The sequence below is a fragment of the Canis lupus genome, chromosome 20 (genome assembly GCF_048164855.1).
Source record: "Canis lupus baileyi chromosome 20, mCanLup2.hap1, whole genome shotgun sequence".
Classification (NCBI taxonomy): Eukaryota; Metazoa; Chordata; class Mammalia; order Carnivora; family Canidae; genus Canis; species Canis lupus.
In genome coordinates this window covers 53,236,559-53,250,203 of record NC_132857.1, presented here as the reverse complement: position 1 = coordinate 53,250,203, position 13,645 = coordinate 53,236,559, and the positions used below count along the sequence as shown (strand labels likewise).

Genomic DNA, 13,645 nt, shown 5'->3' with positions numbered 1-13,645 from the left:
GGAAGGCTGTCTCTAGTTATGCCTCCACTTCAAAATGCCCCCGCGTCTTCTAAAGGAAGAGTATCGTTGATAGGATCCTACAGCACAAACACCCTACCTCGCAGTTTGAGCTAAATACAAAGCCTGGATCATAAACGTTGTACAACTAACTCTCCCTCTATTAAAATGCATATATTTATTATTAATTATTATTAAATTTCTTAATTTTAGAGTATTAGAGGGCAATGTAGAAATTTTGTTGACTCATTAGAAAGACCTAATATGCTATTCTGCACAATGTAACATTGTATTAAAAGGCTGTATTTATAGCATTAATTTTAAGTCTCCATTTGAACTGTTATATTACAGAAGAATACAAAAAAAGGTAAATATAAAAGCAAAACTGAGAACTTTGCCTATTTAGTTTTCCAGTCTGCTGAACACACACAGTTTCTCCCTTCTTGCCTCATGTCTATCCCCCCTAAATTTCTTTAACTCCTTACTTCTTTTTTGTCCCCCTCTCTTTATTGCCCTCTCTCCATTTTTTTCCTTCTGCCTCCTTTTTCCTTATTTTTTAAAAAAGATTTTCTTCCACCTCACTACCTATAAATAGAACTTTCCATATTACTGTCAGTTGTGAATTCCATTCATTTATTCACAGTGACCATCAAAGACAAACTATTAAGTTTCCTTCTCAAGCAATTAACGTTTTCAGAAATTTCATGCTTTATAGTAGTTCATGATTCAGTCAAAATGAATCAAATAAAATATTGGTTAAGTTTTATATTCTACTTCCCTGTGACTTGTGATCTGGTTGTAGTGAAATAAAATTAGGAAGTTGCTTGGAATTAATTTAAGCATTATACAGAATTACAGAGAAGTAATCATGTGTGTAGTGCATTACTATAATGCATTATTCTTTATTTTCTGATAATGATTACCTCCATGATACAATAATATAATACCATAACTACACTCAATTTTTCAGCAAAATACATTTAATTCTGGTAATAATCAAGAAATCAGTGCATTAAAATATCTATAAAACTGTATCATACTGGGCAAGAAGAATGCATCACTTATACCTTTTTTCTATAACTTAATACGGAAATTTTTCAGTTACTAATTGCAAGTATATATTAACTTGAATGATGATAGGCAAAGTAGGGGGCAAGGGGAAAGATTTGGCATTCCGAAATTAACTTGAATCCTTGATGATAGGCTTTTCAGTAAGTGTGTGTGTGTGTGTGTGTGTGTGTGTGTATGCACCTGCACGCGTTTAAGCAAACATTCAACACAAAATTGAGAAGTATATGTACCGGATGTAAAAAAAAAATAATATTGCAATATTTTATATAAAGTGTTCTCTTGGAGAATTCATCTTGCTTAGGAAGAATGGATTCTTTCCAGAGATAAAGAAATGAGTTAATGTATTTCTCTAAATAGCATTTCAGGTTGTTTGATCTGTGATTTCCTAAAAATAATTTGGTAGAAGTTGGAGAATAGAAATACCTGGATTTATTTATTTATTTATTTATTTATTTATTTATTTATTTATTATTTATATATTTAAAATACCTAGATTTAATTACTTTTTTTTTAATCCTACAAATTACTGAGAATGTTACTCTATGATTCTTAGTTTTTATCTGAAGAATGGAGACTGCACTCCTAATGTTATTATGTGGATTCAAGGATGGAATAAAAGTTAAAGCAACTAGCATAAAGTAAGTACACAATACACCTCTCTCTCTTCCTTTCTTGCTTCCTTTCAGATATGCATTTTACCCTTATTTTCAGGATTTCATAGATATCAGGGTAATTATATTCTTATAACTCTTAAAATTCAAGAACGTTAGTAAAACTCTCCAGTTCTATTGAATTATATGTTCGTTTCTAGAAAATATTGAAGTTTTATGATAAAATAATCTAAGTTAAGATTACCCAACTGAAACAGGGATTTTACCCAACTGAATTTTCTATTTCTCCTTTAAATGATAATATGAACCACCTGATCAAAAGACTTTTTGTCTTTTTATGTATGTATGTATGTATTTATTTATTTAATGATTTTATTTATTCATGAGAGACACAGAAAGAGAGAGAGGCAGAGACACATGCAGAGGGAGAAGCAGGCTCCTTGCAGGGAGCCGACGTGGGACTCGATCCCAGGACCCCTGGTTCATGACCTGAGCCAAAGGCAGATGCTCAACCACTGAGCCACTCAGATGCCCATGTCTTTGTTTTTAATAGATATATCCCTAGTGGCTAGAAAAATACCTTAGACATATAATGCACTTAAAAAACATGTGCTGACCTGAAACACAATCAAGTTTGCATTTTTTTTTCTCATTTTCCTCAACCTATTTTAATTGGATTTAGTTCTGGCTAAACTCAGTTTTATTAAAAATGAACAAATCCAATATTTTGAATAGTAATGTAAAATTATCTTCATATTGGTTGAAACACAGAAGTGAAAAGGTGATATATGTACCAGAGACTCAATAAATATATCAGCCGGCTCATTTCTGGAAATGAACCAAGCATCTAAAGTTCATCCAAACTATTTAGAAAAAAAGAATAATCATTTACTGTCACAGCCAATATGAGAAAAATGCTAACAAAGTTCCTAAATATACTCACTGTCCTAGAGAAGTATTTTTAAGGGCAGTTTGCAAAATTGAGTGCTCAGCATAACCCCTGTTGTTGCAGATAGTAGAATAGAACTGTGGACTCTGGGCTCATGTAAACATTTCATTTTTTGAATGTTCCAGGAAGGCTTGAAGTTTGTGATACTGTGCTCTTCCTTTGTGGCTTATTTTCAACACACACATGCGCACACACAGACACACACCCTTATTTCTTTTTACTCTTCCAGTGTAGTAAAAGCTTTGTAGAACAGGAAAAAGACAAGAGCTACCACCTGGAGAGTAGAAAATTTGGGTAAGTCATCAAAAGCAATGAACTTAAGAATCCAGGAAGATCTTGAAGTATCGCTTCTTTAATTTTTAATCATGAAAATACTTGCTAGGGAAAGGGACTCGGTCTAAAATGGCAACGGTTTTTATATTCAGATATTTGCTATGTAAAATAATTGGATGTCAGATGAAGAACTGCCTGTCATATTTTGCTATTAAAATAATATATTTTTGTGCATAACCGGACCTGCCTTGGTGAGTTACTATAGCCTATGGTCTCCCTGAGATTTTCCAATGGGATTTTAATAATACTCTTACGTTTGCCATCTTTAGCAGTACAGGCTGTTAAACTCAATTTGTAAGAAAAATATTCAGGTATAAAACCAGATAATCTGTATCCCCTTGGAATCAAAAGTCACTTTGCCAAAATATTTTAACACGCGAAATTGCTTCTTGAGAGATGTTTGCCATGATAAAATGACAGAAAACTACATTTCCATTATAATTATAACTGACTCGTGGTGCTAAGTTTTTATAATTTAAAGGTATTCTCAACTCTGACAGCCCTTCCATGCTGAATTATGCATCTCAGGCTCTTAAATAGTTCTGCTGGCACGAGACAGCTGAGATGAAGTTGTCTTTCTAAAATAATTGCTCCATGGAGCATCCATTATACCTTCAGAAAAAATGTATTACTTGACTTCTACAAATTATAGACTAGCCTATAATGGGTATTTTTGACAGCTATTAGCTTAAAAAAAATCTGAACAGTAAAATGAGTATTGATATCACAATGGTGTGCCGTGCATGTTAATACCAACCTTCTCTGTACTTCCCTTCCAAAGCATGATGTAATCATTAATTATAATACTATTGATGTAACTGAACTCATGTTAAAAATATAGTATTGGCAAAGTATGTCACTTTCTCACCTGTGAGATAAAAGCATTAACTGAACATTTACAGTAGAAATTGAAGACGCCATCTGAATTTAAAAGATAAAAAGTGAATCACTTTTGGTAGTGTTTTATTGGATCATGAAATTATTGGGTATAATTTAAAAATTGTGAATGAGACAATAATCAAAGAAGGATAAAGATCATATTTTTAATCTTCCAAACTACTCAAAATATGGAACACTGATGAAAACATGATTTATCGATAATTAATTAAAATACACATACTTATTTCTTGTCAAGAATTTTATGCTTTCAACTTTTAAAGCAGTTAAAATTTTCCTCATAACACTTGTAAATGTCCTTGTAAGAACATTGTATCTCACAGAACAATAATAATCCCATTATTAAAATCAAGAATTGAGACAATAGTGACGGTCAAGAATCAGGGTCAGAGCCTATTTTCTTTACTGTTTCTATGTATACTGATTAAATGTAGTTATGTGAAATAAAATATTTGTTAAATTTAGGATAATCACATGCAAATATAGATAACATTCTCTATGGTGTATAAATATGTGGTAAATATTTTCCAAGCCCATTGCATTGCTAGGGCTACTTTTTTTGTTTTGTTTTGTTTTAATGACTACAATAGAAAGAAATGGCTTAGGTTTCCATGTCTTTTCCATATAAACAGTCGACAGACCCAGATAAATACACACACATGCCTCCTACCTGAAAAATCAAAAAACTAAAATGTATAATTAAACTTAAGGTTAATTAACATATCAATCAAACATGTACCAGCTGCCCAGTCTGTTCTATCCTGCCAAGAACAGATCATAGTTATTATTCATACCTATTCCTTGATAACCGTTTCCTACCAGGATCATCCATCCACACATGGGCAGACAAAAAATTGCCCAGATACATGATCTCTCCAAACTATCTTGGCTTTAAGTTAATCCTCACCTCTTAGGTTAATAGTAGAAATACAATTCTTGGGCTAAGCTCTTGCAGTCCATTTGTTATTTATTGATGCTTGGAGTGGGTGATGAGGATGGGTATGATGACAGATGAAAATAGGACAGAATTTTAGTGCATCTTTCCAATTCTGTTTTCAGACATTCACATCTCTTATTCAAATGAAATATTTAGAAGTCTAAAGAACTAACCTAAGAGACAGAAAAATGTAAATAAATCATTAACAGATAGTTTTAAAAGAACAAGTGTAGGAAGGAAGAAAGAATAGGCTACAAGTGATTCCAATACCTTGCTATACTTTAATCATAATGCCATCTATCCGTTTATACTGGTCCCAAGCTTAGAGACCAAAGTTGAGAAAAATACCCCAGTGTTGGGACGAACAATGTACTTTAAGATGACCACAACTGTTTATGACAACCTGTGTTAAAATTTCTTCCACAAACCCTTGCAGTTGATATTACAAAATTAAGCTTTAAAATTAAAACAAAAACAAAAACAAGTGGTGGGATGCCTGGGTGGCTCAGCGGTTGAGTGTCTGCCTTCTGCTCAGGGTGTGATCCCGGGATCTGGGATCAAGGAGCCTGCTTCTCCCTCTGCCTGTGTCTCTGCCTCTCTTTGTGTGTGTGTCTCTCACGAATAAATAAATAAAATCTTAAAAAAAAAAAGTGACATGCATCTGATAGCATGAGATTTCACTTAATCGAATATTTAAGGTAATCACATATTATTTATTAACTAAAATTATTTACCTATTTACACAAGTGAGGAATTATATATGAAATTACCAAACCAACACATCTTTCAAAGCAAAATTGCTTAAAGTAACATAATGATTATTATTTTTTCAAAAGACTTGAATGATACATCTCTATATCTTTAAAAAGAGTTGAAAATAGAGAGTGTTTTTTTTTAATTAAGAAAAATTGCCAAGGAAGGCAATTTCTTACCTGCTATCAAGAACCTTTGTGTATCATGTTCTTTCTAATGCCTATGCCATTTCTGTATTTATTTTTAACGAATCCAATCCAACATATACATTATCTGTGTGTGCACATGTTTACAATGTTAAGTTTATACATACAACTATCGAAATGCAGTGGAGTTTTGGGTGATTTTAATTACCTTTATCGATTTTTTCTGTAGCCTTCAAAATGTCTACGATATGAGTAATTGTTTATTTTTATTTGTTTTGTACTAGCAATATAAAAATCAATTCTTGTTGCAAAGTTTTTCAGCGACAAAATGCAGAGTAAAAACAAAGTACTTTTTCTTGATGTCTTGACACTTACCATTGTCCTCCTGACTTCTAACCCCAGTATTTTCCCACATGCAACTGATGTTAATTGTTAGGACTGCCCAGCCCTTTATTTTCTACTTGTTTTCTTATATACAATTTAAAACCTGGAGAGACTGCAGGTTATCTATCCATTTTTCAATCTCTCAAGATAGAGAAAAAAATATTTCCTTCAGCTTCTTTGCAGACAGAGGTGTTATGTCCTCTGGTTAATAGAATGGAGCAGAAATCAATATGTTGGTTGGGCTTTGGGAAACTTCTTAAAGTAGGACACATCCAGGGGCATACTCCCCTTCACCTATTTGTTATCTTTCCCTATTTCCTGTCTAGAGTTCTGTTGAGGTGCTTGGGGGGAATCGAGGCAGCAGCAGCCTGTCTTGGAAGCACAATGGATGACAAGATCCACATAAGAGAAAAAAAAAAAACAAAAAACAAAACAAAAAACCCCAACAACCTAAAAAGTGCTGAATTCTTGCTAATATTGTCCTAATACTGAATGGTTTCTATCTGCATTTCTCTCAATTAGAATAAAAATCCTTATATTGCTTATGCAAATCTTACTACTATTTCCTGTTGCAAGAAATTGATCTGAATCACTAGTTGATCATATCTAAGTATACATTTAAAAATATAAGTTTTTGTTTGTTTGTTTGTTTTACATGATGTAAAGTAGATATTTGGTTCCAAATTCCTTTTATTCACTCCATGACATTTTTAAGATATTTCTATTTTAGTACATACAGATCTAATTTATGTGAATCCTTCTATTGTAATAATGAAATATCATGAATTTAACTTGTTAAATACTTAAATTTAGCTTTTTAGATGCTTAGGTGGCATCCAATACCTGGTTATTGAAATTAGTGCAGAACTTAATATCCTCGTATATACATGTATATCTCAGGGTGAACACATAGAACTGTAGTTCCTGGATTGAGGGACATGTGTTTTAATTATTTTTAATATTTTATTTATTTATTCATGAGAGACACAGAGAGAGAGAGAGGCAGAGACAAAGGCAGAGGGAGAAGCAGGCTCCCTGCAGGAAGCCCGACGTGGGGCTCGATCCCAGGACCCCGGGGTCACCCCCGGCTCACTAAACCGCTGAGCCACCCAGCTGCCCCGGGACATGTGTATTTTGAATATTGGTGGATATCTTTGAGAATATTAAGTAGTTTTGCTCCCACCATATTGTTTTTCATCCACCTTGGATGCTCTCACATGTATGATTTTTCCATTTTCATGGAATAATATGAAATAATGTTTTTGTTTGCATTGCCCAGTTACTATTGAGTTTTAACATATATTCACTAATTTATAGTCATATGCATTTCTTCCTAATTGCTGTATTAACTGTTTAAAAATACATCTATTGGGTTGTCTTTTGTTACTTTAAGAAACTTTTTATATAGTAAGTTTATTAAGTTTTTATTTATGTCCAATATATTTACCTAATCTGTGATAGAGACAGGTTGTTCATGATATCTTTTGTTGTAAATGTTGAAATCATTTGGTGCTTTATTAGACTTCTGTGTTTTGCTTCTTGAGCTTTACATGTTTCCCTTTTTTATATATTATTTCACTTTGCTGCAGTGGGTCCTAAATAATTATTTCAGAGATATATATTTGGAAAGAGATAATCTTATTGCATTCTTGATGTAAATGCTTTTATTTTGTTCTTCTGTTTTTTTTTTTTTTTAAGATTTTATTTATTTATTCATGACAGACACACGGAGAGAGGCAGAGGCACAGGCAGAGGGAGAAGCAGGCTCCAGCCCGGGTCTTCAGGGTCACACCCCGGGCCGAAGGTGGTACTAAACCGCTGAGCCACCGGGGCTGCCCATTGTTCTTCTGTTTTAACTTAACTTTAATTAGTCCTGGGGTTTTTAGTTTTAAATCATAAGTACCTAGGGGTACATATGCCCTTTCGGATCATTACATTTGTATCTTTGGGATAATACCTAGTAGTGTAATTGCTGGGTCCTAGGTTAGTCTATTTTTAACTTCTTGAGGAACCTCCATACTATCTCCCAGAGTTACAGTCCCCCAGATTTTGAAATGACTGTCCGTTGATTTTGGAGGACTTCAAGTATTTCTTCCTTCCATCACAGAACTTTCCTCTATTTGTCTCTAGACTTATAATGAAATAGGTTACCTAAGCTTTTCTCTCACTCACATGTCCATACAGATCTTAGGGTCAAATGTCTGGGTGGCCTGCTATTTGGTTGTTAATAATGGCATTAGGACTGGAGAGACAGGATTCATTTTTTTAGTACAGGACCTATCTTCTCTGGTGTATTTGTTGATTCCACATATTTAGTTTCTCTGGGTGTATTTCCTCCTTCTCAATAGTTTTCCTGTATATGCTATCTAGAGGGCTGTGGTTTCTCTCTTTCTTTATAACCCTTTTTACATCTAATTATGTCTAATTATGTCTATTAATAGCTCATCATAATAGGGTTGGGATCATTGCTTGTTTTTTTAGACTTTTTTTTAAAAAATATTTTTCCACGGGCACCTGAATGGCTCAGTCAATTGAGCATCCAACCCAATTTCAGCTCAAGTCATGATCTCAGGGTCATAAGATTCAGTCACATCAGGCTCTGAGCTCAGTGAAAAGTCAGTTTGGGATTCTCTCTCTCCCTTTCCTCCTACCCCCTCTACCTCCACTCGCTCTTTCTCTAAAATGAATTAATTAATACATTATCTAAAAAATATTTTTCCCTATTAAGAAATTTGGAGATAGGAAGGTATGCGAAGAAAGGAAGTAGATGCTAGAAGTCAGTCCATAATCTTGAACCAAGCCTTTTTTGAGTTATATTGATTGATAATCAGAAAAAATAAATGCATTTTTATGTTTGGATATAACATATATAATATGTACATATAAAAAGTGAGACATTAGATGTCTATGAAATAGAGGGGAAATTTTATGTTTTTTATGTTACTTTTTCTTTAAAGATTTTATTTATTTATTCATGACAGAGAGAGAGAGAGAAAGAGAGAGAGAAGCAGAGACCCAGGCAGAGGGAGAAGCAGGCTCCATGCAGGGAGCCCGACATGGGATTTGATCCTGGGTCTCCAGGATCACACCCCCGGCTGAAGGTGGTGCCAAACCGCTGGGCCACCAGGGGTGCCCTGTTTTTTATGTTTCTATGCATCTCCTGACATTTTCAGTAATGAACATGTATTAATTTTATAACAAAATATATGATTAACAATCAGTGTCCTATAGAACTGCAGTAACCTACAAGATGCTTGATTCAATCTTTATGATGATGATGACCAAGCACAATATGCCTCTAATGTGTCAGGACCTTTTCCAAGTACTTTATCTACATTAAGTTATTCAAGCTTCACAAACACCTTTGATATGATTATTATTATTATTATTCCCTTTTTATAGTTTTGAGAGTGAAGACACAAAGAAGTTAAAGAACTTGCCTAATACTAGAGCCAAGATGAGAGGAAAGTAGATTTCAAATCAGGTAGTTTTAGTCTACAGTCTGTTTATAAAATATGTGTGTTTTGCAGAGATTGGGGATGAAGGAATAGATAAGTAGGGGTTCCAGAGAGAAAGAAGAAGCAGATACAGTCTCAGTCTACAAGTTCATATTGATGTCCCTGCATATAAATAGAAATTAGCAACAGTTTTTCCCCTGCATCAAAAGACTTTTTTTTTTTTAACAAATATGTTGTAGCTCTGCTAGGAATAAAATAAATAAATAAATAAATAAATCAGTGAGATTTCCTGGAGAATATGATCAAGATTTGTTTGTGTGGCAGGTGTTATGGAGCAGTGGGAAGACCATTTTCTACAGAAACATTCCATAGTCACAAAAATGTTATCATTAGAAAATCATTTCTTTTGTCTTTCCATCTTCAAATGTTGTACATATTGTTTCAAAACCTTTAATGTGTATGAGAAGAAAATTGTATTAATGAATGTTTTAATGGCTTACCCAAGCTAATGACTAACTCAAAAAAAATTGTAGTGCTAAAAAAACATTGAGGAAGACACAGTCCAATAATTTAGAAAAGAAAGGAAAAAAGGGACAAATATATATATATATATATATATTGGTCTCCTGATCATGGCAGGTTTGGGTGCAGACCATTAATAACAGGGCTTGAAATTGAGTAAGAGACAAGTGGGGCTAGATGGGGAGAGGTAGGTAGTGGACTCTGTGACGAGGCTCACACAGGGGGGCTATGCTATGTAATTAGGCTCACCAAAAATCCCAGAAATGTTGAGGTATAACAAACCAGAGGTAAGGGAACAAACCAGACCACCCTGCCCTGGGCATCAGAAGTGGGGCTTTCTATGTCAGTCACACTGTGGCCACAAAGAACAACCAGACTCCAAAGAAGAAATAGGCCATAAAAAATGTTATCCCTCGTCCTTACTCAAACCAAGAAGTCACAAGAACTTAAGGCCATGAGGTCCCTGCTCAGTCCCACATAAAGGACTACATGGAGGCCCATGTAGGCAACCTGTCACGACCCCTCTCACTCCTGAGAGCTTTTCAAATAAAACTCTATCATGTCACTCGCTCTCCTTTGTCCGTGAGATTCATTCTTGTCCTCATGAGACAAGAACCTTTCTCTCCTGCTTTAAAATATTAATCCACTTTGATAGTCCATGTTTATGCTGCATTAAATAAAGGAAGATATGCTAGGATTATGCCTCAAGGTGGTTGAATCTTAGAATTTTTACAAATTCGAAAGCTTCGCATCTGCCAGTTAAACTCATAGTGTGGGACTGAAAAGGATGAGGTGGGTGACCTAAGGGACCCCACAGCGTAGATCCTGTGTAGCCTGAAGCATCAAGGTTACTTGAGGAGCTCTGCAGTAGCCAATTTTACCCAATTCCTTGACTAACACTTCTTTGTGTTTAGTGGATATCCTGATCTTGAGAAATTTCTGGATGTATCTGTGCCTCAGTGTCCTCATCTATAAAGGACAGGGATTCTAGTGATTGCTGCTCCTAGGATTGTTAGGAGATAATTCAATATTTTAATGTGCTTAGGACAATATTGGTACATAGTTATTGCTATGTATTTGTGCATTATATATGCATAGAATATACACACTTATTTTCTAACATCTTTATTCATTTCACCATCATCTTCAATACGCTTTCCTTCTTACTCTTCCATTTCCCCATTAAAAAAATGAGAAGCACTTCTTTGTAAAATTGCTGAGTATAATTTTCAGTTTTCTTGAGCATACACCAGCAATCTAAATTCGTGTGTGCTAACCTTCATTATTTGATACTTATATTGAGATTTGTTTTATGTAAAGAGTTTTGGATATATTGTGAATAGATTAAAATAAATATTTGATGAGAAGATATTTAAAAAGTATGTTGATTTCTTCAAATTTTCCCTAAAATTTCAATGAGATCATTACAATAAATTAGAATCAAACTCTTTCTAAAATATGCATAATAATAGCTATTTTTTTAATAAACGGGTGTGCTATTGTTTGCTTCCCCAGTAATAAAAACAGCACAGCTCTGTCATAGAAATTTTTTAAAATACAGGAAAGTATAAACATCAAAATCCCTTCAGCAATAATTATTATGTTTTTATTATAACTTGCTAATCTTTTTTTCTAAATAAGCCTATTTTAACTAAATTGGAAGCACACTGTGCCCATTGTCTTGCAATTTGATTTTTCCACTTTACATGTAAGCTTTTTAAATTTTGTACGTGTATAACTTTACATGTGCAAATAGAAAATCTATGATTTTTTGTCTTTAAATTTTTTCTGATTATAAGGGTAATATTATATATTTGAAAAGATTAGCAAAATACAAATGTGTAAATAAAGAAATATGACCAATTAATATTTAACTCAAGGACAGTTTATGTTTCAGTTTTCTGTATATGTCTACAGAATATTTCCTTTACACATTCATCCATATAGATAGATTTAATAGAGTTATATATACTGTTGGTGTGGTGTTTTTACTTTATAATATATTTTGGCCATCCTGCCAAATCAGTACATGGAGATCTATTCGATTTATTTTAAAAGCTGCATCTTATTTATTATGAGAATATGTCACATTCATTGAGCCATTACTTTATTTCTGGACGTTTGGGTTGTTTCCAGTTTTTGGCATCACCAACAATGTCTTAGTGAATCTCCTTATATTTTTATCTTTGTGCACTGATACCAGAATTTCTATAGAATGAATTCCTAGAAGTGGAATTGCTGATGAAGGGAGAGACATATTTATAATTGCATTAAATTTTGATAAATCTGCCTCCAAAGTGGTTGTAACAATTTACATGCCCTAAAACAGAGTAGGAGAGGACTGTTTGCTACTTCTCCATTTTTTTTTTTTTTTTAGAGTATGTCAAATGCTTTTGGTCATTTAAGAGGCCAAAATAATTTTCTTAATAGTACAAATTACTCTTTTAATTTCAACTGCTGAATCTTTGCTAATTTTCCATGAATGCCCAGTATTTGTTAGCCATTTTAGTAGGTGGTTGATGCTTAGACACCATGGATTTTGATGAATTTCTAAACAATGTCCATGTATTAGACATTGTTTTCTAGTTTAGAGAGGTGATAGGCAGGGTTCTGAAAAGTTGCTCACAGGCCACATAGAAAGAAAGAGACGCAAATATACAAACCAAAATAAGACATATTTCTTGAATGCAAACACACAAAGACTAGGAAAAAAATGAGAAGTTGGAAAAGAAGACATTATATCAATTTAAGGGAATAAAGAAAAGTTTGTAAAAGAGGTAACATTTTTAATGCTCCCATAAAATAAATGGAATTACAATTACAATATAGCAGTTGGAAATTATGAGTTTTATTTTAAGTAATAGTTTAATATCTAGTTACTAAATGGTCAATTAATCAAAATGATTAATTTTTGCGTTTGTGTGTAAACCCAAACATTTTATGTATGTATCCTCTCAGAACTTTATTAACTACCAGCAACAGATCTTCTTTAGTTGCTGCTTTAAAGGAGTTCTTGAAGACTCAAGAAGGAAGACCGCAGATGCATTAGCAGCACCAAATAAGTGAGGAGAGGCCCTGGGAGTTCATTCCATCATGCAGAACCTGATAGAGTGGGAAAATACAAACAAATATCAAAAAAGAATGCCACAAAACTGGACTTAAGCAATGTTTTGAAATAATCTAATGGCAACATTGAATTATTTCATCCCAAACATCAAACTAATCATCGACAAAATTACTACCGTGCATGGCAGGCTCTCTTCAGTTCTCTCCAGCTCTGAGACTCTTAGCAATTGGACTTCTGTCATCTCTTAGCAACCTCTTATCTCTGCTACCTTCCACAGGTTCCTACCTGTATCTTTTAGTTGCTTGTTATAAATTATGTGTACTATCACTTCACATTATTCATGTTTTAATAAGTTCTACTAAATAGTCCTTTTTGTTAGCATTCACCTTTTTTTTTTCCCTCTTTTAGGGATGGTCACCATTTCCACCCCTTACTCCATTAGGTTGGAGGCAATGCTCTTCCTCTCACTCTAGAACTGGAAACCTCCCTGCTATCCATTACTGTTAGCCAGGGCACTAGC

At 33.7% G+C, this 13,645-nt stretch overlaps 1 long non-coding RNA gene across 11 annotated transcripts in view; it reads left to right on the top strand.

Moving 5' to 3' along the window:
* The window catches only part of LOC140611969 (uncharacterized), a 317,125-nt gene that overhangs the window by 134,863 nt on the left and 168,617 nt on the right, over positions 1 to 13,645 (top strand). For 5 of the 11 annotated variants that reach the window (XR_012013313.1, XR_012013315.1, XR_012013314.1 and 2 more), the window contains exons 4-5: positions 1,622 to 1,706; positions 2,858 to 2,922. This is a non-coding gene — a long non-coding RNA (uncharacterized lncRNA). Of the gene's footprint in view, positions 1 to 1,621; positions 1,707 to 2,857; positions 3,094 to 6,404; positions 6,554 to 13,645 lie in introns of those variants that run through there. The other 6 variants (XR_012013321.1, XR_012013320.1, XR_012013318.1 and 3 more) reach the window with 3 other exon arrangements.